A 24,925-nucleotide genomic window follows, 5' to 3' on the forward strand; every position below is an offset into this window, starting at 1 on the left:
GTGTTTCATTGTCTGAATATGGCACTTAACACATGCTGCTTGGTATGGGGCATTTGAACCAGTACGAGTACAGGAGCTCAGTATCGGGCTGATACCAATACCAATTAGCATTAGCATCCCTAATTATTATTAATGGTTTATATTTAAACGTAATACTTTATACTTTATATTCTGAAAAGAACATTTAACATTTACTTAAAAATAATAAAGGAATAAGCCTTTTTAAACTTTATTTACAGGAACTGTTTTTCCCTAATTTCTTTTCAATTTTATCAAAAATAAATCAAATCATTTATCTATATGGTTTTCTTCTTTTTGGACACTAATTTCATTATAATAAAAGTGAACGGGGACTATGGTTTAAATGATTAACCATTAAAAACACCATAAAAGTAGTTGCACTACAGCAGGGGTGCCCAACCCTGCTCCTGGTGATCGACTGTCCTGCAAAGTTTAGCTCCAACTCTAATCAAAGACACCTGCCTTTAATTTTTAAGTGATCCTGAAGGCAAAGTTTAGCTCCAACTCTAATCAAAGACACCTGCCTTTAATTTTTAAGCGATCCTGAAGACCCTAATTAGTTGCTTCAGGTGTGTTTGATTAGGGTTGGAGCTGAACTTTGCAGGACAGTCGATCGCCAGGAGCAGGGTTGGGCACCCCTGCACTACAGCATATTGTAGTAGTGTGGCGGTAGTATGCTATTCCGAATTCATCCATACTGATCTGGATCTCACGTTCAACTCATTGACTAATTGATAATTCCTTGTTTCCTAGCTCCTCCCTCCTTCACCCCGTTATAAGGACCTCTGTCGAATTAAGTAGTACATATCAGTTCGCAATCAGTTGTAATAGCATACTAATGTTGTATACTGTTTTTTTATTTCTCTTATTTAAATATAGCCCGAGGAGAGAGTCACGTTTTACCTTCGCGATTTAATTAGGCCTTGTATTTCACGTATTTCAACAGTGCATCTTGTTTTGATTAAGAAAACGTCTTAATTAATTACATACCAGCACGCTAAACGCAACTGATGTCAACAGCGTTTCAATGAGCAATATTCCAATACGTCTTATTTTGGATCATTCTTGCATCTTATCCTTGAATAATTGAAAAGGTCAATTTATAACTGGAACGACAAGACGGTGAGTAATTAAAGCGTTTAAATGTTTGGGTAAACTTTTTCCTGTAATATTCATTCAATGTTAGATGCTGTCCACCAGATGGCAGTCTATCATGTATAAAATGTATCATGGTCTTAATATTTGACATTGTGCAGTCAACAGACCGGCCTTTCAGGTATATGATCCGTATATGTCTTACTTCACTTGACAGCAACTTGTTATGAGTTGTTAATAATATCCATCAAATTAAAAGCTGTTTTTTTTTTTAAATGTTATCTTTGCTGAATGCATGAATGTAAACTAGAGGCTTTAAAATGGCTTTATGTACAGTGTTTAGAGAGCCATGCTAAGAAGAATCTACTTTCCACAGGCCTTAATGTGCTCTTAACCTAATGAAGTCAGGAAAAACCAAGAATAAATTGACTTTGTCAATGGTACGATTCAAAACTGTGAGTCTGTACTGTCTGGTTAAACATTTACTGCCCTGTATTTTACAAATAACACAATGTCCCACAGTGTATTTTAGCATGATGTCATAGTTCTTGTGTCCTAACTAAACACTGCAGCACTGGCTGTGCTGCAGTGCACACACAGGTACACATTACAGCACACCTGATTATTATATTTTACAAAGGTGACAAAGTGAGGTCTTAGTGTAATGCCTCTAACAGTCTATAGCAATTGTGCTGGGGAGTCTGGGTATAAAAATAAAGTGAGCTTTAACAGTAATTGGCAGACCTCTGTGTTTCTCTGCACTGTTGACATTGGCATGGTTGTGGTACTCTCCGTAAATGATGTGGATGTGGAAATCAAATTTTTTTTTCGTGTTCATTTTTTGGAACAGTAACCAGATGTGTTTTGTCTCCTTGCTTCGCAGATAATTCTTAAACTATGCTTCTATTAAGAAAAGGAAACCGTAGCTTCCATGTATGACGCATTCATTTTTCTTCATAATAGGCATGTCTGCATATGCCAGCAAGGCCAAAACACTTTATGTGCTGATTTTTCAGTATCTTTAGAGGAAGATAGATTAAAAGTATCTTCTGACCTTTCAAAAGAAGGTGGAGGAAAGAAAACAGTTTGAAACTGATTTTAATTTACATTTATATACATTCAACATACGGCAAAATAAATGCTGGGTGACAGGCAAGATACACTAAAGTGGTATAATAATAATAATAATAATAATAATAATAATAATAATAATAATAATAATAATAATAATAATAATAATAATAATAATAATAATAATAATAATAATAATAATAATAATAATAATAATAATAATAATAATAATAATAATAATAATAATAATAATAATAATAATAATAATAATAATGATGATTTTTTTAAAATGTGTAAAATAGTCTTAGAAGTATAGCACCACACATCAGTATCCCAAAAGTATTTCAAGTCAACTGCCCATGTATTAGTAATGAGTAAACAGAACAAAATGACCTGTCAACTCATGGTCATAATTTTATTCACAAGGAAGTGGCACATCTGTAATAACTATACAGAGGCACAGCACGAATCATGATTTTAAAGCCTGATGATTTGTTACTTCATTTAATCTTCATGAAAGACCTGTGTAGATGCATTAGAGGCCGAAAATGCCTTGTGTTGCCTCTTTCTGCAAATGTGCTACAGGCTAATTATGTGCATGTAAAGTGTTCAGTAAAACGCAGCCAAACCTCACAAGTTATAAAAGTCCAGAGTAGAAGTGAAAACTGCCACAGTAAAAACTCCCCATACCAGGAGAGACTTTAGACTTAGGATATTGTCAGACACCAAAAGCATGGTTGTCTGCTGTTCACTGGATTCATTTGTAGTTAAACACCTCATAGAGAGCTTTGATAAATGATGCATCAGAGATCCTCTCCTGCTCTGTCTGTGGTCATGTAAAGGATAACCTGAAGAATGTTTATATTCCAGGCTGGTCCATTATGATAGGAAAGATCCTGGAGTAGTTCACTAAAGGTTCCTCTAGCCACCTCTGGTTGTTTCCCATTTAGGGAGTTCTCTGTACCGTTAAACCTATATGTCATGTTGGTTGAGGTCCCTTGCTGCCATTATGGGCTGTTGGAAGGCCTCTTCTAATGGAACTGACACATATTTGTGCAAAGACTCAGTTCCGGCAGCATCTTTTCACTGGTGTCCTTCCGCGCTGACCTGTGACACTGCTTTGGGTGATTTCGAGTGCACATTTTAGGCAAAACAGAATTCTTTCGCTTTCTATTTTCCACACAGAAGAAATGAAGCTTGAAATTATTTGATGATTTTCACCTGGAGACCTTTCGAGAGACATGCACTATGTGAAAACACTTTGAAGTCATAGCCAGAATTAGGATTCCAGTTTAATGCTCTGACGCTTGAGCAGTTTCCTCAAGTAATGGGATGATTACATAAAGATGTCAATTTCCCCACATTTAAGTGCCTTGTACCTTATGTATTTTCTAATGGAAAATAATGATGGTTCCCATCTTGTATTTATTTATTTTTTTTAATCTGTGATGTCCTTGTGTTTTATCTTTAGCGCAAGCACAGAAAGATTCCACATTAAATTGTGAGGCTGACAGATGTCTGGACATTTCCACCATGACATCACCTACAAAAGCAATTTTAAATTCTGAACTCACTTTATGGCAGTACAGCTCAGAGGCCAGCTGAGAGATAGCAGGGGTCCACGAACACCCCAGTTTAACATGTATATCAGAAATGGAGAATTGAGATGCCCAGACGCTGATAGTATTGGTATTGTCTGTGCTGCACTCCTGAAATTCATTAAAAGCAGATGCATTGAGCAGTTTTACTTTAGTTTATTGCTGCCTGGATAATATTTCTCTGTATTTCCCTGTTTTTTTTTTTTTCAGTGCTAAAGTATGGGGTGTTTTTGCAAGACCTGCATACTGTAGTCATAAAAAATTGTTTGTACCGTTTCAAATAAATGCTGTTCTTTTAAACGTTTATTCATAAAAGAATCCAGAAAATTCTGTCATGGTTACCACAAAAATATTTTGCAGCACCACTGTTTTCAACATTGATAATAAATAATGAGCACCAAATTAACATATTAAAATGATTTCTGTAAAGGATCATGTGACACTGAAAACTAGATGTTGAAAATTCGGCTTTGCAATCATAGAAATAAATGACGTTTAAAATGGAAAGTTTACTAACTTTGTTTTAAAAATGTAATATTTCACAATATTACTGTTTTCCTGTATTTTTATCAATTAAAATATAACTAAATGTCTTTAAAAACATAAAAAATCTGGCTGAATATTCATTTTTATCAATATGCTTTATTTTATGCTTCATAATATACAATATTTATACTTCATTAATAGGGACAGTGAGAGATAAGACAAGAAATAGTCAAGAGCAGTGAAGAGTATCAGGAAATGTCGCAAGCATGATTTGAACTTGCATCGCCCACATGAGTATCAAGGCATGTGTGCTAACTTCTAAATTACAGCTATGACAGTTTTTGGCTGTTCACTCTGTTTGTGCCTAAAGACCCAATTAATCATTGTTTTTCACGTCTAGTCACTGGACCATCATCTGACAGATTACAGGTAGTTGACCATGTCTACATAGACAAATGGCTTCAGTCTTTGAGCCTTGAGATGAGGCCAGGTCTGTGAAATCCATGCCTGCACAAAGTTCCAACATCTATCTATCTATCTATCTATCTATCTTTCGATGGAATGTTGATTTTGGAGGCTTTGGTGAAAAGTAACACTCTTGAGAAAGCAGTCCTGCTTCACTCTGCCTGAAACTGACATACATGCAGCCTGTCACCCAAAACTCACTGTTTTCTTTTAGCATTTGTCTTTTAGTGTGTGTATGACATGTGCAAGGGTGGCAAAAGCAAACTATCCTACACGAACCCCGAAGAACATAACGTAAAGTCCACGAGTTTTCCAACCTTGGTTGTGGGTTTTTCCAATGGTGAGTCTGAAAGGAATTGAAGGTTTTATTTGTAAATTTGCACACCGTCCTCCACATAAAAAGCACCTTTGAGGTGTCGTAAATTGTATGCTGGCCGGGTGCTGCAGGTCCATATTTCTTTGTTGCTGTGGCTGATTGGGTGTTGAAAGGAGCCCAGAGGGTGTGGAGGGATGCTGCCGAGATGCACATCCTCCATTGCTCCCTGCAGGCTGGGTAGTGCCAAAACCACACCACATCCCTCTATTTCTGTTGATGAGGACTGAGGTTTATTTTGGGTTATTAGACAAGAGGGTGCATGGCTGGTTTGAAGGCAGGACACATGGTAACATAGAACTGGAACCAGGTTGGACCTACCTTTTGAGCTCAAACGGATTGAAGAGCATAAAAGGCATAATGAAACAAAAAACTGCATCCATCAGACTGCCTAGTTTAGCATAGTGAGCAATAAAAATTGAGATTTAAGTGTGTAAAGTGTATGATATTAGATATGCAAATTCTTCTAAGGCCTCCAAGTTAGAAACCTTATCAAAACTTAGCTGAAAAACTGTTGTTCACAATATACTACATGCCTTCTGTGATGTGATTAATAGTTTATTTTTTTTTATTTATTTTTTTTTTTTTTGGTAAGTAAAAATTCTAAAAACATCCCCCTCAGGGCATGGTGCACATCTTTTGCTGTGAAATCTTTACTTATTTTTTTCTAAAGCAAGAATAACTGTTTTTATACTGTTATTGATATTTTAAGATGAACACTTGCTGGACTGAAGAAATTTAGGTTTACAACCATACATTTTAAAACATCATGTTGGGAAGTGTGAGTATCAAATATGACAATCTCAATCATCGTCTTGCGTGGCATTGAGTTTTGGCACCTACATTAAAAACGGAGCTTTTATCATAAACTAATCATTTAAATGTCATCTTACAATACATATTATTGGAAGCCATCAAAGCCTGATGTATCAAATATGATATTCAGCAAAACACAGAGACACACACACACAATACTAAAGGTTCAATAAACTGTTCCAAATAGATTGTTCCTGACAGTTATTTTATTATTTTATATATCAGACATAAATGGGTTAAAATATTAGATGATGTTCATATATCAAGGCATGTGATTTGTAGAAAGTGGTTGATCGCCATAATGACATCAATATGTGGTTGGTATGGTTAGTCCACCGGGTCTGATGCGTTTGCCATAGTCTTGAAGTTTAATTTTGTGTTTTATCTGGATCTTCGATTGAGGTTGGTCAAAGGAGACGCCTCTCACAAGCAGAGGCCAGTTGTGAGATGTTCCAGATGTGGTTTTCTTTTCTTCAGCAACTTTATTAATAGCACTGGAAATGACAGGTTGGAGCACATAACCACGCGTCTGGGCTTGATTTGATAACCCTTTCGCTAATAGAATGAGACATTTGGATGGAATACAGATTGAGTGTGTGCTTCATGGTTTCAGTATGTTGGTCTGGCCTATTGTGAGATTATTAAAGCAATATTTTTGGAGGGAGGAAGATATCACCAGAGATGGATATGGATGTTAATGCTGCACGTTTCTCCAAGCACATGATCTTTAAGCTCCAGATATTTTAGTGTATGGGAGTTGATCTTGACGTTCATCTCCAGATGAGGTAGGCCCCTGGAGAGTGATTGCATGTACGTCCTATTGAGTTTCAGATCATTTGGGTCTGGCATTGAGGAATCCCTCTGTGCTTGGTTGGGCTTTTGTCTTAAACCATGTTGTTCTGTTTAATTTCCTGTCAAAGTGGCTCACAGATTTGATTTCCTTTAGCTGGTGAAACGTTATCTGCCCCATTCCATCCCAGACAACTTGCCTCTCCAGTCATTTTGAGATGGGCTTCCATCTGGCCTCTGCTTTGAGTTGTTTGGGCTAAGAACTGCACTGAGTTTGTCGATGATGACATGTATTGGTTAAGTGGAGGATGTGGGTTTGAAAAACCTTTAGAAGTAGGGCATATGACTGGGACTTGTAGATTAGGGGGAAACTCTCAGAGTCTGGGATCAATTCTTATTTTTGAAGCAGTCAGACCAGTTTCCCATTAAAGTGCCTGCCTGTGTTGAGAGATGTTCCATTTTTTTTTTTCCACTCAGATGCTTGTTTTATTCTGAATAAAGTTGCTTTGCAGTTCCCAGATGTTCTACAGGGTTGCAAACACAGGACATGCTAAACATTACAGCTCATCCAGTGTAGTCTTGATTCTCGAACAAATGACACTCATTAGGTAATTTCTGTTTAGTGACTCTTATGAGCCAATTCTTTTTAGTAAATCAAAATTATATATAGCGCAACCAACACAGTCCAGTTGATTCCTGAGCAAAAGACTCTTATGAGACTCTTATCTTTTTAGTGAATCAAAACCATACAGCATGATCAGTGTAGTCTAACTGATTCCTGAACAAATGACTTGTATAGTATGTGATGGTTATTTTTAATATATTATAAGATGTATATTTTATTTTATTTTATTTTTTGGTCAAAACCATACAGTGCAATCAGTGTGGTGCAACTGATTACTGAACAAATGTCTCGTGTAAAATCCTACGTGTCTTAATGTTCAGCAGAGCTTGCACGGTAATGTTAACAGGAACACATACCAGCGAATGACGGCCGTGATCCTTTTTTATTAAAGTTTTTTTTTTTTTTTTCCTCTTCCATGGTCCACTGAGTGCATAAATATTTTAATGCAGAGGGTTATCATAACATGACCTTTTGAAGCAGTAAAACAAAGCATTCCTTCTCCTCATGCACTCAGAATAAGGCTCTGTTCCAACACCTAGTGAGCTGTCTACGGCCTACATAGGCAGTTGCCTTCTAAGGCAGCCTCCTAAATGGAATGGACCCTCAAAAGCGAACATACTACATAGGCAGTTACTACAAATAGTTTTCTGCACAAGAAACGCATGAGATGCTCTTAATAATGCTAATGCACAGTCTGTGCAAATATGCAATGCATGAATATAAATAGCGCGCACATATTTTGGGGGAAATAGTCTGTAATTATTTTTTTTACTTTTCTCTTACTTCATCTGCAAGGCAAATTCTGCTTTAAAATTTAATTAAATGCTTGCTACAGATGCAGCTTACTAGATTTTATAATGTGCACTGCTGTTCTTTTGAACTTTCTATTCATCCTTCTGTTCAATCCTGAAAAAAAAAATTATCAGTTTCCACAATAATATCCAGCTTTGCCATCACAGGAAAAATTAAATTTTAAAATATAATAATAATCAAACAGTTTTTTTTTTTTTGTTGTAATAATATTTACAGTTTTTTTTTTTTTTTGTTGTAATAATATTTCACTGTTTTTGCTGTATTTTTCATCAAATAAATGCAGTCTTGTTGAGCATAAGAGACTTGAATGAGTGTACATCTTGACTTTCTTCCTTTCTCTTGTTCACTTCACTCTCTCGCTTCTATTTCTGTTTCCTTCCATTGCCCTTTTCTTTCCATCCCCTAATTAAAGAGAGATAAAAATACAACTGAAGTTGCTAAGCTCATGACTTCTGCGTACTCTTAACAAGCTTGGTTTGCTTCCAGACGAGTCCCACATAGTATGTTTGTCAGCACACATTCGTATGTGGGTCAGAAAACTGATACCTGGGGCATTCGTTCTTCCGTCCACCCGTGAATAACATCTCTCTGGGGAGAGCCAGTGACCATATGCCATTCTGACAGCTTGAATCAACACTCAGGTTTAGCCCAGCCATCTCCAACCATAAGCGGTTTTCACTGAAAGTATTACAAGCTGTCACCTAAGGCTAGAAAGGTGTTTTTAGATGTGGCGCGGTTCAGGGACAGAAACAAGTCTCTGGAACTTGAATCAGTAATGCAGTGTGAGAGGCACATATGACTTCAGGGTTGCTGTTACTGTTTTTTTTTTTAATGAGACGATCCCGATGGCACCTGGCAGCCATTGCACTGTTTATTTCTGCCTGTCCAGAGAGATATTCTCACTCTGTGCTGCACATGCTCTATGATGCTATTTCATTCTCTTCATATGTTTACAAACACTGTTCAAAATAAGTTTGCTCACGATCTGGTTATGCAACCAAAAATCTGTTTGGAGACTTGAGTAGGGCTGCATGATAAATCAGATTGTACTTGTGATTTACGATTTCTGCTTCTCATGATTAATTAGGCATAGTTGTCTGCAATATTTGCCTGCTGGTTATTTATCCTAAAAAATATTTCATTTTCATTTGACATTTGCATTAAGCCTCCATAAGCGTTCATGTTTGGGGTTGCCAGATGTCGAGTTAACCCTCCCAATCAGAGTGTTTCTCCAGTGCTTTACTTCGCTGATAAAAAAAAAACACACACAGATGATCTGAAAACACCGGAAAACATGTATGTTAGAGTTTAGTGATCTCCACGGCGATATTCTGCTTGAATGAAAGCGTATAGTCTGTTTTCTTTCACGTGGACGTTCACACTGTTTGCTGTGACTAAAGTGTAATAAATCCAAACATGAATTCTGATATTGTTTGCGATTTTTGTGGTTGCTGAATAAATGCACACAACTTCCGTGACACTTTTTTCCCCCCCCACTGTTTTAATAGAGAATCATTAACATAATTTGGAATCGTTGGACTTAATATTGGCTTGTTGTTCCAGTTTTCATATTGTAAAGATTGTGTTAATGTATATGATGAATATTATACATCAGGAAACTAGATGATGTGAATAAACCATGAGTTGATGTTCTCTTGATTTGTGCTTATGTGAAAGTGCAATAATTCTGATGAAATGAGTGATGATTACTACATTGAATATTTCCTTTAATAATGACCATACATTATAAATTGGTTGTTTGGAAAGGTCACAAAATGTAGATATATAAACTGGTTGAATTGTCTTTATTTAGTCAGGTTTACTGAATAGAAACTGCTGTTAAATTACATTTTCAATTTAAACTTAATTTAATAATATTTCACATTATACAGATTTAGTCTGAATTCTGTATTCAGTTAATATGGCCATTAGTACACGTCGGAGATGTATGAATGTATGAAAGGCCTTCGGGTTACGAGTTCGTTCAAATTCTTAAGAATGAGCAATAGTAAACTTAGCAAGCACAAGTAATTCAAACAGTTTGGCGAATTCCTTCTCATTATAATCAGTCACCCTGCCAAAGAGAAATAAGAAATCGGATCTTAATTAGTCACGCTTTTTTCTTTGATTTTGTTCTCTCTCTCTCTCTCTCTCTCTCTCTCTCTCTCTCTCTCTCTCTCTCTCTCTCTCTCTCTCTCTCTCTCTCTCTCTCTCTCTCTCTCTCTCTCTCTCTCTCTCTCTCTCTCTCTCTCTCTCTCTCTCTCTCTCTCTCTCTCTCTCTCTCTCTCTCTCTCTCTCTCTCTCTCTCTCTCTCTCTCTCTCTCTCTCTCTCTCTCTCTCTCTCTCTCTCTCTCTCTCTCTCTCTCTCTCTCTCTCTCTCTCTCTCTCTCTCTCTCTCTCTCTCTCTCTCTCTCTCTCTCTCTCTCTCTCTCTCTCTTTTCCCCCCTCCCCCCCCCTTTTTGAGTATGGCTTTTCTGAATTCATACTTTCTAGAAGAAACTTTCTCATAACCAAAACTGGTATTTAACATGTGTAGCTTCTAATTAGGCTTTACTATGGTTAGAAACTCTGGCAAAAACTTCAGCAAAGAAGAGAGAGGCTTGAATTTGTGCTCTACACAGAATATTACTTTCCAGCACTTTGATTTTCAAAAACAACAATGACATTGTTTTCTTCCACTGAATATTTGTAGCCTGCTTCTTACATTCGATTGGCTGCGTGTCTGGTATCTGGCACATCGATGGTTTTATGGTAGAGCTTGCCACTCACAATGCCACAGAAGCAAGACTGCAAAACAACTTGCTCAACTATTAACATGACTGAGAAGGAAGAAAAGACTTGAATTATTTGAATGTGTTCTTTGGAAACTCATATCAAGAGTCTTTCCTTAGCAATCTTTGACTATATAAATATCATTTTTAAAAATTGTTTTGAAGAAGTTGTTGATGCCACTCAAATTCACTTCACATATGTGATGTCCTGTCACTAAATATGGACATTTCAGTGGCTTTTTTTGACTATTTATACAATCTTTGCTGTCTAACCATAAACACTGTGCATCGATCCATAAAGAACAAGTTAGGCTATTTATTTTTGTGAACTTCTGTTACTTTATGTATATGTGTCTATGAGTGTGTGTGTGTGTGTGTGTGTGTAAAAGGTCAGTGTTCTGGTGAAATGAGGCTTGGACACACACATACTGGCAGCTCTGATTCACCGAGGGGGGATTTCCTTTCGCTTACTGAGGCTTTCAGACCTATTGAAACAACATGCCAGAGTTCAGCATACTGAGAGAGAAAGTGCTCTTCCTTGCACAGCACATGGCTTTGGCTCTTAGAAAACTGAGTAAGAGCCATATATTTACGTAAATTATGAAATGAAGCACAGCTGTAGAAAGAAAGAGAATATGGTTGTTTACTTCTGTAATGTGCTGTATTTCTGAGGATACTCAACAACACATTGTCTGTTATGTTTGGTTTTGAGTTTGTTATTTGTCTCTGTTGTAATCCTGCCTGCCCGAGTTTAATTTGTCACCAGTCACTCATTTGATTTTTCGTTATTCTGTCCAACTGAGTGTCATTAATTACCCTTGTTTGCCTTTGTATATAAATTGCTGTGTTTTCACTTCTCATTTGTCTATTCATGTCAGTGTAGACTTCTGCATCAATGCATATCTCTGGGTTACGGTTGTATTTAGTTTGCCTGCCTTTTTTGGATTAGCCTTTTTGTGGATTATCAAAGACTTTTGAACCTGATCTTCATCGTGTGCTCTCTGCAACTGTGTGTGACACACATACCCATAGATTGTGAAAAGTGGGCTCTCAAAAAGTGTTTACTTTTTAGTTATTAATGTATTTAATTAAAGATTAATTATTTGTATTCGATATTTTTATTTATTCCTAAATTAATTTGCACAGATGAATTATTCACAGTATTTTATTTATTGTAGTTATTTAATTTTAGATTAACAAGCAGAAATTAATAATTCATCATAATTTTAGATTAACAAGCACAATTTTTTCACAATATTTGATTTAATATTGGATTCATGTATGCTCAAGATAATTTTTCACGATATTAAATTAAATTATTTAATTTTAAGTGTGTGCATAAATTAATCAGTGACAGTATTTTTTTGTATTTTAAGTTTAACGTACATTATCATATAATCATTAGATTTAAGTTTCTGTTTTATTTAATTTGTTTTAATTCAATTTTTGCTCAAAATAATTCACAAAAATAATCAGTCACAATATTTAATTTATTAATTTAATTTTTAAATTAATGTACAAAAAATAATAATTCACAATATTGTATTTAATTAATTCATTTTATTTTAGATTAAAATACAAAAATTCATTTTTCACAATAAGACCGGGAGTGTGCTATCAGTAAGTAAATAAATAAGGTTAAAAAAATAGGGCAAGGATGTGATTGTCACCTGTTTTCAAAAACAACAAAAACAAATTCCCATGGTAACCTAATGTGCTGACATCTGCTGACATTCATCATGGTGAATGGGGCTGGTTGTGGGTGTGACATACACTGCAGTGCAGTTTTGCATCAAAGTAAACGGCTCTTGTTATCTGTCCTCTTTGAAGCCTCACAGTTCATTTCTCTCAAAGGGGTGCCATGCATTTAGCAAATCTCAAAGTTCATCTGCATGAATCTGATTTCTTTTCCTGTGGCTTCTTTGAAGATAATGATATTAAGCAGTTTGTCTCAAGTCACAAGCTTTTGGAACGCTGAAGGGAAACAAGAATTTGGGATCTCTGGAACGTGATCTACTGTAATAACTCGGAGTTCATTGTTTTACGACCTTTGGTTGTAAGGGGGCAAATAAAATCAAATAAAACAAAACCACTAGAGAGCACATTAAAGATGATAAAGACAGTCCCCCAGACTGCTACCAGACGTCAGGCATCTCTGTGGTGATATCTGTTCCTAATCATAGTCAGTTTAATTCCATAATCTGTGCTGACGTCCTTAACGGCCCATGGGTTAAACTGTGAGCTGCTGGCAGCTGTTCTTACAGAAGCTGAGGGACTGATGTGCCGGAGAGGCAGATCTCAGAGGGGTTGCAGAGCTGATGAAGTCGGCCATACACTCTTAAAAATAAAGGTGCTTCAAAAGGTTCTTCAAGCGATGCCATAGAAGAACCATTTTTGGTTCCACAAAGAACCATTCAGTCAAAGGTTCTTTAAAGAACCATCTCTTTCTTACCTTTTTGTAATCTGAAGAACCTTCTTTCGCCACAAAGAACCTTTTGACAAACAGAAAGGTTCTTCAGATGTTAAAGGTTCTTTATGGAACCATTTAGACAAAAAGGTTTTTCTATGGCATCGTGAAGCACCTTTATTTTTAAGAGTGTAGTGGTCCCTCCTGCGCGGGCGCATCTGCAGCTCTCCACAGGACATGTGATGGGCAACAAAGCAAGGCATTGTGGAGCCCTGGCCTGGTGCTGCCAACACCAGCCAAAGTGGATTAACCGCTGTCAGCGAGGAAAACTGAATCCAGAGAGCTCCACTGGCCCATCAGGACACTAGGAGCGATGTGTAATGCCATCCAACAAGATTGTGGAGCTCCACTCAATACCTGTTGTCTGCTTACAGCCAAGTGTGAAATCCACAGTGTGAGACCCAATGTTCTGCTCTTAGAGTTTCCCAAGGTTGCAAAAAAGAAAAAGAAAGAAAGAAAAAGAAAAAAGACTTCTAAAAGAATGGAAATATCTCCACTGAAAGTTTGTAATCAATTTTGGAGTCCTGTTAATGTATTAGAGAGACAAATCCCATAGTTATTTTTATTGAAAACTATTATGTTAATCTGATTCCCCCTCTTTCAGTGTTGATTTTGGCCAGTTCCACCTAAAAGGTCATGACAGTCTTGACCATTTTGATATGGAGTTACAAAATATTTTATTTTATTTTGAATGTCTTATTTTAATTTAATGTTAATATATTTAATGTTTACTGCTACAACAAAATCATACAAATCAGGAATTATAACTATTTAGTGTTAAAAAGGATTTATTTTAAGAAAATCATTAAACATTGAAATTTACTTATTTAAATTAATAGGGAATAGATTAAACCAACATTTAATTTAATATTTATTTTAAATTTTATTTAATTGAATTTAAAATTGAATTTAATTTTAATGTAATTTTAGAGAATGAAAATGAAAGCTGTCATTTATTTTTAATGTTTACTACAGAACAAAATCAGGAATTCAAATTGTATTTAGGGTTGGAAAATGGCAAACCTCACATAAAATGTAAAATAAAATAATGTTGAGTTTAAACCTCTAAAGTTTGCAGTCAATATTTTCTAAAAACATTGGCCATTTACTAAAAAACCCTTCATTATTTTGAGAATTTATTATCTGTTTTTTAGCCTATCCACTGAAAGTGTCTTTCAGCAACATTAGTACAAAATGCCATCCTGTAAATTCACCCAGGATGACCGATGCAGTCCATCGGGACAAAAAGAGCTCAGATTACAGCATCTATCACTCCCATCACTCTGTGTGCCTGTGCTCTGAGAGGTCAGGCCTTTGAAGTTCACGTCCGTGCTGCAGGGACCCCGTCAACCCTCTGCTAGCTAATCCCAGACTTTGGCTCCTCTACCCCCATTCAGCCCCAGCTCTTTGTCAGCCTGTTTTTACTGTGAGTGCTCCATGGCCAGTCCTGTTTGCATTGGTGTAAAGGGAAGTGGGGCATTGTCTGGACAGGATCTTGCTCAGAGATCATGCTTTAGATTGGGTTGGTGTTCGAAGGGCAGGACTCCAGCGACTGACGTCAGCTGTGTTTTATTTGGACCCGGCAAACACTCAGCTAATCCAAGAACATAGACATCCAGGAAGAGGGGACTTGCAAAAACAAGCATCCTGCTGAAAAAAGAAAATTCCTTAAAGTTATTATGGTCAATTCTTCACTTAAGAGTGATTTAATATCTTATTTGACAAGCAAAGTGTCACACCTTCTTCTGTAGGTGAGCGTACAATGAAATATTTATGGGCTACTTTTAAACAGAATGCAAGGAATGCTTTAATACTTAAAAGTCATTGCCTTGCATAACCTAGTTAATCACAAGTCTGATAAAAGACTACCAGCAGTTTAAGTTTATTGGTGTGGAAAAATTAGTGTTAACAAATAATTGTGTTAGAATTGTAAGTCTTTCTCCCTCAGCTCAGTGTAACATCATCATTCAAAGTTTTTAACTTCACTGAATAGCATGAAGCTAAATTTGCCTATATTTGCTATACTTGCAGAATTCATATGGAAGGAAGAATCTGCAAGACCAATACAACAACGGCTGAAATAGTCTTGCATAGCCAGACTTTTGACTATAAAAGCACGTTGTGATTTATCCTGCCTGGATAGAAAGATAGATTTCATTACATTTTTTGTATTTTCTTTTGTTTGGAAAAAAAATTACATTTTGGTATTAGTGATGAAAAGTTGCACACTTTATGTAAAATATATGTAGACTTCAAAGTTTATTAATTGCTGCTGATAGCTTTTAAATATAGCGTATAAATGGCTATAATACTATTTTATTCTTTGAATTGGTATTGATATCTGCCCTGGTAGTATTTAGAAAAGCCGGGATATCGTCCATCACTAGCTGATGGCTGTAAGCTTCTCTTGTGGATTTTTAGTGCATACTTGTTCCATATGCAGAAGTTATGGCCAACACAAACTGTATACATAACGTACATGCCTCATGCAGCATGTAGATGTCTGTGATCCGACCATTTTTTTCCGTCAAAAATGGCTTTCTCCCACCACAGACGTTGCCACATTTGAATCACAAAGGTTGGTTACAAGTTGTTTTCTCACTAAGCAACGCAAATGTTTCTGTCTGCAGAGTAGAGCTCTCTATTGAAAAGATGCAAGCAACTAATTTATGTTTACTGTCTAACCAGACAATTAAGGCTTGGCGAAAGGCTGAAATTACAAGACGCACGAGCTGTTGTGGCCTGCTTGATGGGGTGAAAATAGAGTCCATTTCGGCTAAGCGTTTTATTTATATATATATATATATATATATATATGGTCATCGAGCTTGTTGGAAACTGGGTTTAGGTGGTAATACAACCCATATGTCCCTTTATGCTTTGATCAATGTCTCTTCTGTTGTGCCTTTCTAACTGATGTCATTATTTAAAGGGTAAAATAAAAATTAGCCCATGAATTACTCACCCTCAAGGCATCCTAGGTGTATATGCAGTCACGAGACTCACTGGCGCATGTGCAACGCCGACATCTTACGTCATCCTCCGGAGCTGCTTCCATGTACAACTGTTGGCGCAAGCTATATTAAAGTGATTATTACGTTTTGAATATGGATATTTTTCTTACAAAAACACAACGATTCGCCTTTGTTCACCCCCCGGAGCCATGTGAGGTACTTTTTATAATGGATGGATGTGCTTTATTTCACTTCTTTTGGACTGATGAACTGCAACACCCGCTGACTGCCATTAAACAGCTTGGAAGATCAAAGACAATATTTAATATAACTCCGATTGGATTCATCTGAAAGAAGGAAGTCATATATGCCTTGGATGGCTTGAGGGTGAGTAAATAATGGGCAAATTTTCATTTTTGGGTGAACTATCCCTTTAACCAGTACTATTTTGGTAATTTACATATGGTAATATAGTAGTTAAAGACAGAGAGTGCTGCTAGAAGGGGTTTTACTTTACAATGCACCACCTGCAGCCAATCTCTCTAGCGGAAATAACTTCTCCAATTCTCACCATATTCTGAAACAGGCATTTAACCAACCCTTTCTTTCCGGAACACATCATATCCATGGAATTGAGTGCCAGGTCGGGCCCACGCAGCGGGAGCCTACAGCGCAGAGGCTTCGGTTTCTCTTGGCTTCAACAACTCGCTGCAATTTCCACTGTGTCATTTCCTCCCAAGGTCAAAGAGAATCATGGCACTTCCTATTGGGTTGCCAACAACTGGCCTTCCTCCTCCCAGTTTCCACCTATAAGCTTCTCCTGTTTGCCATAGTTTGTTCCCATACTAGAGGTGTGCTCTGTGAAAAGAGTGAATGGAGACAGTGAGGATTTTTATGTCGGAGCATCTGCAGTAGCTTTTAAGCAGAGATAATATAACAAAGATGACATCATCCCCCGTCAATACGATTTTGCTCCCTGTAATTAGCGTATCGTTCTCTGTACAGAGGCTTGTAAAACACTTACTTTAGTCCCAGGCGTGCAGATGTGACTCCTGATCTGTGCAACAGGCAATGTTATATAGCAGAATTGATATGGAAAGAGGAAGCTGCAAGGCCCGGGCAACAACTGCAAGGAGTTTTATTGCAATGCACCTGTATTTAAGTATGATCTTTTCCCCCCAAAAGACACTCCAAGGCTGAAATAGTCTCACACAGCCAGGACTTTGACTATTAACAAAACATTGTGACTTATCCTTCATGCTTAGAAATAAATATTTTATTTTATTATTTTTTTAAATTTATTTTTTTATTCTTATTATTTTAACTCTCTTTATCTCTTATGTAAGGTTGTTTCCGCCATGCAGGGGATAAAAAAAAAAAAAAGGAAATTGTGACTAACTTGAAAAATAAATAAACTCAGAATTCTGATATTTTTTTTCCCTTGGAATTCCGAGTTTACATCTTGCAAACCTATAGCATGCAATTTATCCTTTGTTTCTCTGAATTCTGAGTTTTACATCTCACTATTCAGTTTTTTTTTTTTCTGCCACAGAATAAAAAATAAAGTAATTGCATCTTTTTATCTTGCAATTGACTTTTTTTTTCTCAATTTTATTCTGAGAAAGTTTGTTTCGCAATTTTGTAATCTCCACAATTCTGACTTTATATCTGCAATTCTGACTTTATATCTCACAAAAGTTTCAATTTAATTTTTCTCATGGCGGAAACAAGCTTCCATAATCTTTTGCTTTTTGAACTTTAAAAAAAAAACAACTTTTTTTTACTTTTGCTTATAAATATATTTTTACTCTTTTACTTTTGCTAATAAATATATTTAATTTGATATCCTGATGTTGAGAATAGACATATACTGAAGTTCAAGCTTCTCTTCTAATTAACCAATTACTGATAAAAAGGACTTAATTTTTTTTAAGTGTTTTATTCTCTATTTTGTACAGTATTAAGAGAAAGCATCTTTTGGCATCATCATTACAAAATAACATACTGCTATACATAAACACCAAGAAAATGGGCCCTCTAGAAATTGTGTAAAATCTGATTTGTAGTTGCTCAATCATGAATGTTTATAGTTTTGTGTGCAGTATGCATCAGACATTCAGCAAACGGACTGTGTGCGGTCCTGTCTGAGGCTGGAACTAACACTGGATTAGAACGCTTGCAGCTCCACGTTTGCCTGACGGTTTGCATTAAATTCAACTTTGGTATCTGCTCAAAGAACTCTTGTCTATGACATAAATATCATCAACATGGCAAGTGTTAACAAGAACATTATTTCCTTTGGTCTTTGCAGTGAAACAGACACTTCTTTGTCTAAAAAGAGATAAAATATGACAGTTGGCCAATGGAAAAAATAAAGTTTTCCATGCCTAATGGGATTCAGCTGTGGTTGTAATCAAAGGAAGATGACAGGAAGTGTAACAAAGCTGAAGCAAGATAGCTCAAAGAATAGCTACAGAAGACTGTTTTTAACAGACCTTCAATCAGGCTGTTTTTGTTCAGTCTGTGATCTCTGTCTGTGGTTGATAGAAAAGGTGGGAGGCTAGAAATGATACAGACTTCAGACCCAAATAACTTGGCTATGACCGAGACTTCCCATGCTGCTCTAACTACCAATAGTCTCATTAATTTCTCCTGTTGTTATTTTAGACATGTCAGGAAAAAGTCTGAGAGTGGGTTGTACCATATGTTGGACTTTCATGGTGGGCATCACATTGGCCGCAGCATGGAATTGTTCATTACAGGGCAGGTATAATGGTAAGCAGGCCTACAGTATCCATCCACCCCTCAGACACATACCAACTTAACATCTGCATGACCAGTCACTACATGAATATCACTGCATGACATAGACTTAATGTGCATCAAAACCAGTGATCAATTTTATGTAGGCAGTCAGTAAATGCATGAAAAAATATGCTATAGCTAAATCTTTTGTACAATATGGTAGCTGAAGCTTGCAAAGCTGATGTCTGTGGGTTAATATACTTAATACAAAAATAAATGTTCTTTGTATACTGATAGAAAGACATTTCTGAGTAATTTTGTTTTGTTATGCCGGTTATGGCACAAACATACCTGTAATCATGAACAAACAAAATGCTTGTGAGTGCTCTAAAAATAGCCAACAAACCTCTTCAGTCTATATATATATATATATATATATATATATATATATATATATCAAGAAACAGTCTGTAAAAACAGTTTGGCTCCAGTTAAAACCTTATTTTGTTTTAACAAAAATGACATTTTAAATGACTGAATGTCATTAGGTTATTAATCTGCAAATACCATGTGCTAAACATAACAAAGACAAAACAGAGAGAATGTCTGTTTTTATATCTTATTATATTATAGCAGAAGACAAGCAACTCTTTGTCAGGTATAATGGTATAGATGTGTCAAAGATAAATAGTAACAAATATTCCGCATAAGAGTATTGTGGTCTGTTTTTATCTCTTTTAAATCTCAAGACCTGTTACTGGCAGTCAAAACACTCAGTTATACCACAACAACCCACTCAGACTCAAACCACAAAAATAAATAATAATAATAATAAAAAAAAAAAACCTGTTTGGGAGAGGGAGTAATTTGTCTACCGTTTACAGGGTGCTTGGACGTGCATGAGGGGATGTTCTGCGATAGTTCGCAGATTCAGACGACTTGTTTGCTGAAAGTGTTTCAGTCTTTCTGAAAGCACGGTAATAATATTACAGTGACAAATGGAAGGAAAGTATTTGGCTTTATTCAGTTTTGAATGCAAATAGCAGGGACTTTGAGATTTGGTTTCACTGACATTCAATGACATCCTCTCTGGAATATTTTCCCCACCAGTGCCAGAAAACATTCCAGTCCGCTGGAAATGTCAATTTAAAAAAAAAAATGCATAATGCATAACAATAGTGAAATGTAAGTTTTTGTTGTTTCTTTTGTATTTTTATTTTTTTTAAGAGTTTGTCCAAGAATAGCTTTGGATTAATATTGGTCATTTAGTGATTCCACATTCCTCACAGAGATCGGACTGCCCTGTTCATCTCAGCTGAAGCCAGAACCCTTTCAGAGCCTGCTGATAACAAACCACCATCAGTCAAGCCACTCCTGGATTACTGTGTGATTAATGTACTGCAATATTATATTTTACCGAAATGTTGGAGATATTTTAGATATAATTATCGACTGTAAATACTAAAACATTTTTGTCTTTAAAATACTGATAGCAAGACATTTCTGAGTTGAATAAGGTTCCAGTGAATCATAAATCATGGTCAAATGTTAAAAAACAAAAAAAGATGGTGCCTTTACTCACTGAGACAGTTTTGTTTTGTTACGCCAGTTATGGTATAGCCTCAACCATTAAGAAACAAAATGCTTGTGAGTGCTCTAAAATAGCCAACAAATAGAAAAATATTAAATATACCAAATCTTCAGTGTCACATGATTCTCCAGAAATAATTCTAATATACTGATTTGGTCCTCAAGAAATAACATATTAGGTTGCACAAGTGTTTTCAACATTGATAATATTTTTTTTGTGGAAACTGTGATACATTTTTTCAGGATACTTTGATGTATAGAAAGTTCGAAAGAACATTTATTTATTTATTTATTTATTGTTCTTTAAAATTGGGCGGTCATCTTGGAAATGACATCAAATGATGCCAGATGTCTAACCTCGAGCACCATTCCAGTGGTTGTTTTAAAGGAAGAGGTGGGAGAATTCCAAGGTGTCTGGAATGCAGCATTAGAGAAATGTTGGGGGTGGGGTGATGTTTTTGCCCAGCCTTTTGGGAAGTGATGACATATCAAAACCTCAAAGGGCAAGTCTGGTCCAGCCATCCCGGGTGAGTGCATGTCTGCGGTCTTCCTTTTGTGTTCACAAATGCTGGATAGAAGAAGGCCTAGTTAAAACACGCCTAACTCACACAAAACGCACCTGAATGCAAGGCGTGTGTTATGAGAGAGAGAACAAAATAATTTCATAGTGGGATATTCCCAGAAGAGTTTTTTTCTTCCTGCGTAGCTGGACTTTTTAATAAGAAAATGGAGGCCAAAGTCTCTCCAAAGACATGTTGACAGTTTTGTGTCCCTCCTTGATTGAATTATTCATCCAGAATAATAAAACTTGACCTTGAAGTTTTGCTTTACCAAGCTGAGCAAAAACGGTTTTGAGTTTTATGTACTGTAGAACAGTAAAAGGAACTGGAAATCATGTCCTCTGCAAAAAACATTACTGTCGTCTTATAATATGCTAAATTATTGTCCACTTTCGGACGCTAGGCTGTTTAAATCGTTTTTGTTTTTTATGTGAACAAATTTAACATGTCTGCTGTGGTTTGTTATTTTATAGTTTGTCTTTTACTGATTCTGGGTGTATTTACTGAAGAAAAATACTGAGAATCTTAGTGCTTTGAAAGAGGAAAATGTTGCGTCAGTTATATACCATTTTTCAATAAAAGAAGAAATAGTTTGTGCACCACAATGCAGGGCTGGACTATGGGAATTGCATTGTAAAACAAAGAATAATAAGGCTTTGAAATCAATCTCTATGACTTAATACGATCACACAACAATAACCCAACGCAGAACAGACACATATAAAAGAAATGTAGTTTCAGTGAGGCCACACACCCCAATGAATCACGCTGATTTTAGAAAAGGCTGTCTAACTAAAAAAGGTAATGTCAAATTGGCCAGCCCTCCCATTCCATCACCTCCCGTTTCCTTTGAAACAAAGGAAATTCTTTTCCCAGCTCCATTTGGTCCATACATCATATCTCAAAGACAGTTATGTTCTGATGGAGCACTATCAACTTCCGCCCCATTACACACCTGAATGACTGTACGTGAGGCTGTTAACAACACACAACAGACCCTCCATTAAAACAATAAGCCTTTCTTTTGAGGCTGGACTAAAAGGACACACACCGATAGTTGACTTTTAACCCCGTCAAGTAGCCGAGAGGGCCAGTAAAACCACAGGAAGTTCTGCATGGAATAAGCATCAAAATCCAGCTTCCCAAAGAGGATTTAAAAAAAGAGAAAAATGCAGAGGCAAAGCGCAAGAGCGTGAGAGGGAATAAACTAACATAAACCCTCCTCAAAAAACCCTGTTTCTACTTATCTATATTTGTTTTTGGATGTCTGTTTACTTGGAAAGGGAGGTCATTGTTAAGTTGCGAGCATGTTAGTGAACATTAGAGCATTAAAGCCCTAGAGGCCTTTCTGGATGTTGTTCTGATGTTGTTAAAGCAGTGGCGAGGCCAGAAATTTTCAAAGCAAGTAGACTTTGTTGAAATATGTTGGACCTCAGTGCCTACTCTAAAATGAAAGTACATCATTTTACAATTCTTGAGATAAAACAAGCAAGGTAATTCCGACAGCTAAAAATGGCATTATCATTACATAATACATAGACTTGTCATATGTCGTTGAAAAAGGTCTCAGCTAGTAGTATACAAGTGTAATTGTTTCAGTAGACCAATCAATACCAGTATTTTCGTTTGTAGCTTCACCAAACATTAGCAAACCATAGTAGATTGACAGCTATTGCATTTACCTTTTGCCATATAATAGAAGCGCACAATGTAGCGCCTATCCTCGCCACTGTGTTAAAGCAGTACTGTAATTTAAATTACACTTTCTTTATATATTTATTTCATATCATTTCTGTAAACTGAATCAAATGATTCATTGGAAAGATCCAACTCAACAGAATGATTAATTCAAGAACTCTGAACAAGGAGAATGTGCCAAAGGAGAGCTAAGGCTGTTGTCACGATTTCCAGTGAATAATGACTAAATTTTCTTTCACAAAATGTTTCTCATGGCCTAAGAAGACTCTATATAGTGTACAGGTTGTATGTAGCATTTATATGATATTTTGCATCATTTTTGAAGTTTGAAAGCAAGTGTGCATTTATTAGTCATTCTTTTCCATGCAGTACAATTCAAAATCCCCCTTTTGTTTACACTGAAAAAAGTCAGATTGGATTAGAATGACGTGAGGGTAAACCCAGGTGTCACAGTAGTCCTAAAATGACTGTCAACCACAAGTTTGAGCTTGAACCCGCTTCTGACATGCTGTCAGCGCAGACAGCTGCTTATGTTTCAGCACAAAGACTTTCAGATGAAAGACGGAGACTTTTCAGACTTTTCAAAGAAGACAGAGATGTAATCCGATGAGCACATCCTCATTTCTAGATCAAAAGTAGCATGAAATAAGGTCAAGGAAAAGCTATGTGTGCAAAAATATACAGCCTGACGTTGATCTACAACTCCAAGGCATGACATCAGCGACTTGACATTCTCCTTTCATCTCATCTTGTTTGACCGTGTGTAAGAGGCAACGAAGGTCTGTTTATCTGCTCCCCTGGACTATCCCGAAAAGTGGGGTCATCCCAAGGCCCACAATCAGGGCATCTGCCTAACAGCTGCAGGACAGCTCTTTCGGCTAATGCCCTGGAACTCTTCGGTGGAGGCGGTGAACTTGAATGAGTCCTTTCTGTCTGTTGAAAGGCTTGGTTTTGTGTCCGTGGCCTGAGGCACTTTTCCTTGCTCAAAATGTCCTGTTGTCCACAGCAGGGGCTAATGGAGAACCATGTGGTTAAATAACGCATATAGTATGCAGTGAAAAAAAGGAGTGTAAAACATCAGGGCTTTTCCAGAATCCCGGGATCATCTTTTATGAGAGAAACCACAAAACTGTTCTCCGATCAGTCTTATGGTCAAGTTTTACCATAGGACATAGAGTAAAAATACACTCTTTGAGTCTATTAAAAAACGATCCGGCTGAGCCAGGGAGGAAGCTTTCATCGGTAGCTCAAGTCACACATAAGGTTAGATCATTATATAATTATTCAATATTCATTTCCTCTTTGAATGTACAACAAAAGCAATGACATGAGATGATTGCTGAAAGCCAGACAAGCTGGTGATGGAAAAGAAAGATTGTAAGGAGAAAAAAAGCATTCAAGTATTGTTCATTGTCCAAAGAATGAAAATACTTCAAGTCATTGAATGGAAAAGATATGAAGGGGGGTTGTTAAATCAGAGAATAAGAATTTGAGAAGCCCGAGCACATATGGCTGGAGTCATAGAGTGTAATTGCTCCCAGGCCTGTTGCAAAAGGAGGGGAGAGAGGTAGCTGTACAAATAGCGCTATGAATCATGGGATTCATATTTTTCCTAAGAGGCTATCAGACACAAGCACCATATTTGGGCAGTCTGAAAAGCTGTGAGAGAAAACCATCAAAACAGCTTAATTAAGCTGTTTTGCATTAGCAGAGCATTAGCATGAGCATTAGCAGAGAGGTATAGATTCATTTATTGACGTACGATGGAGAAAGGCAATGGATTTCTTAGTAAATGTTGACATAGCCTGGCGTATCTGCTCTGCCCCTAATTGCGGCCGGTCTCTAGTGACCAAGTGAAAAAGATAGAGGCCCTGCTCATTTCAGCAGCACTGGCTTATATAATGAAACACACAGTGCAGCACAATCACACTGGGGGCCACTGAGTCCCTGGAATGCTGAGAGAGAGAGAGAGAGAGAGAGAGAGAGAG

At 36.6% G+C, this 24,925-nt stretch overlaps 1 long non-coding RNA gene across 1 annotated transcript in view; it reads left to right on the forward strand.

Annotated features, from left to right (window-relative positions):
• The first annotated feature begins 777 nt into the window (after positions 1-777).
• Positions 778-24,925, forward strand: part of LOC107653318 (uncharacterized) — a 28,107-nt gene continuing 3,959 nt past the window's right edge. Inside the window, exon 1 of the long non-coding RNA XR_001630207.1 lies at positions 778-1,143. This is a non-coding gene — a long non-coding RNA (uncharacterized LOC107653318). The remainder of the gene's footprint in view (positions 1,144-24,925) is intronic.

Source organism: Sinocyclocheilus anshuiensis, unplaced genomic scaffold, assembly GCF_001515605.1.
Source record: "Sinocyclocheilus anshuiensis isolate Anshui unplaced genomic scaffold, SAMN03320099.WGS_v1.1 scaffold103, whole genome shotgun sequence".
Taxonomy (NCBI): Eukaryota; Metazoa; Chordata; class Actinopteri; order Cypriniformes; family Cyprinidae; genus Sinocyclocheilus; species Sinocyclocheilus anshuiensis.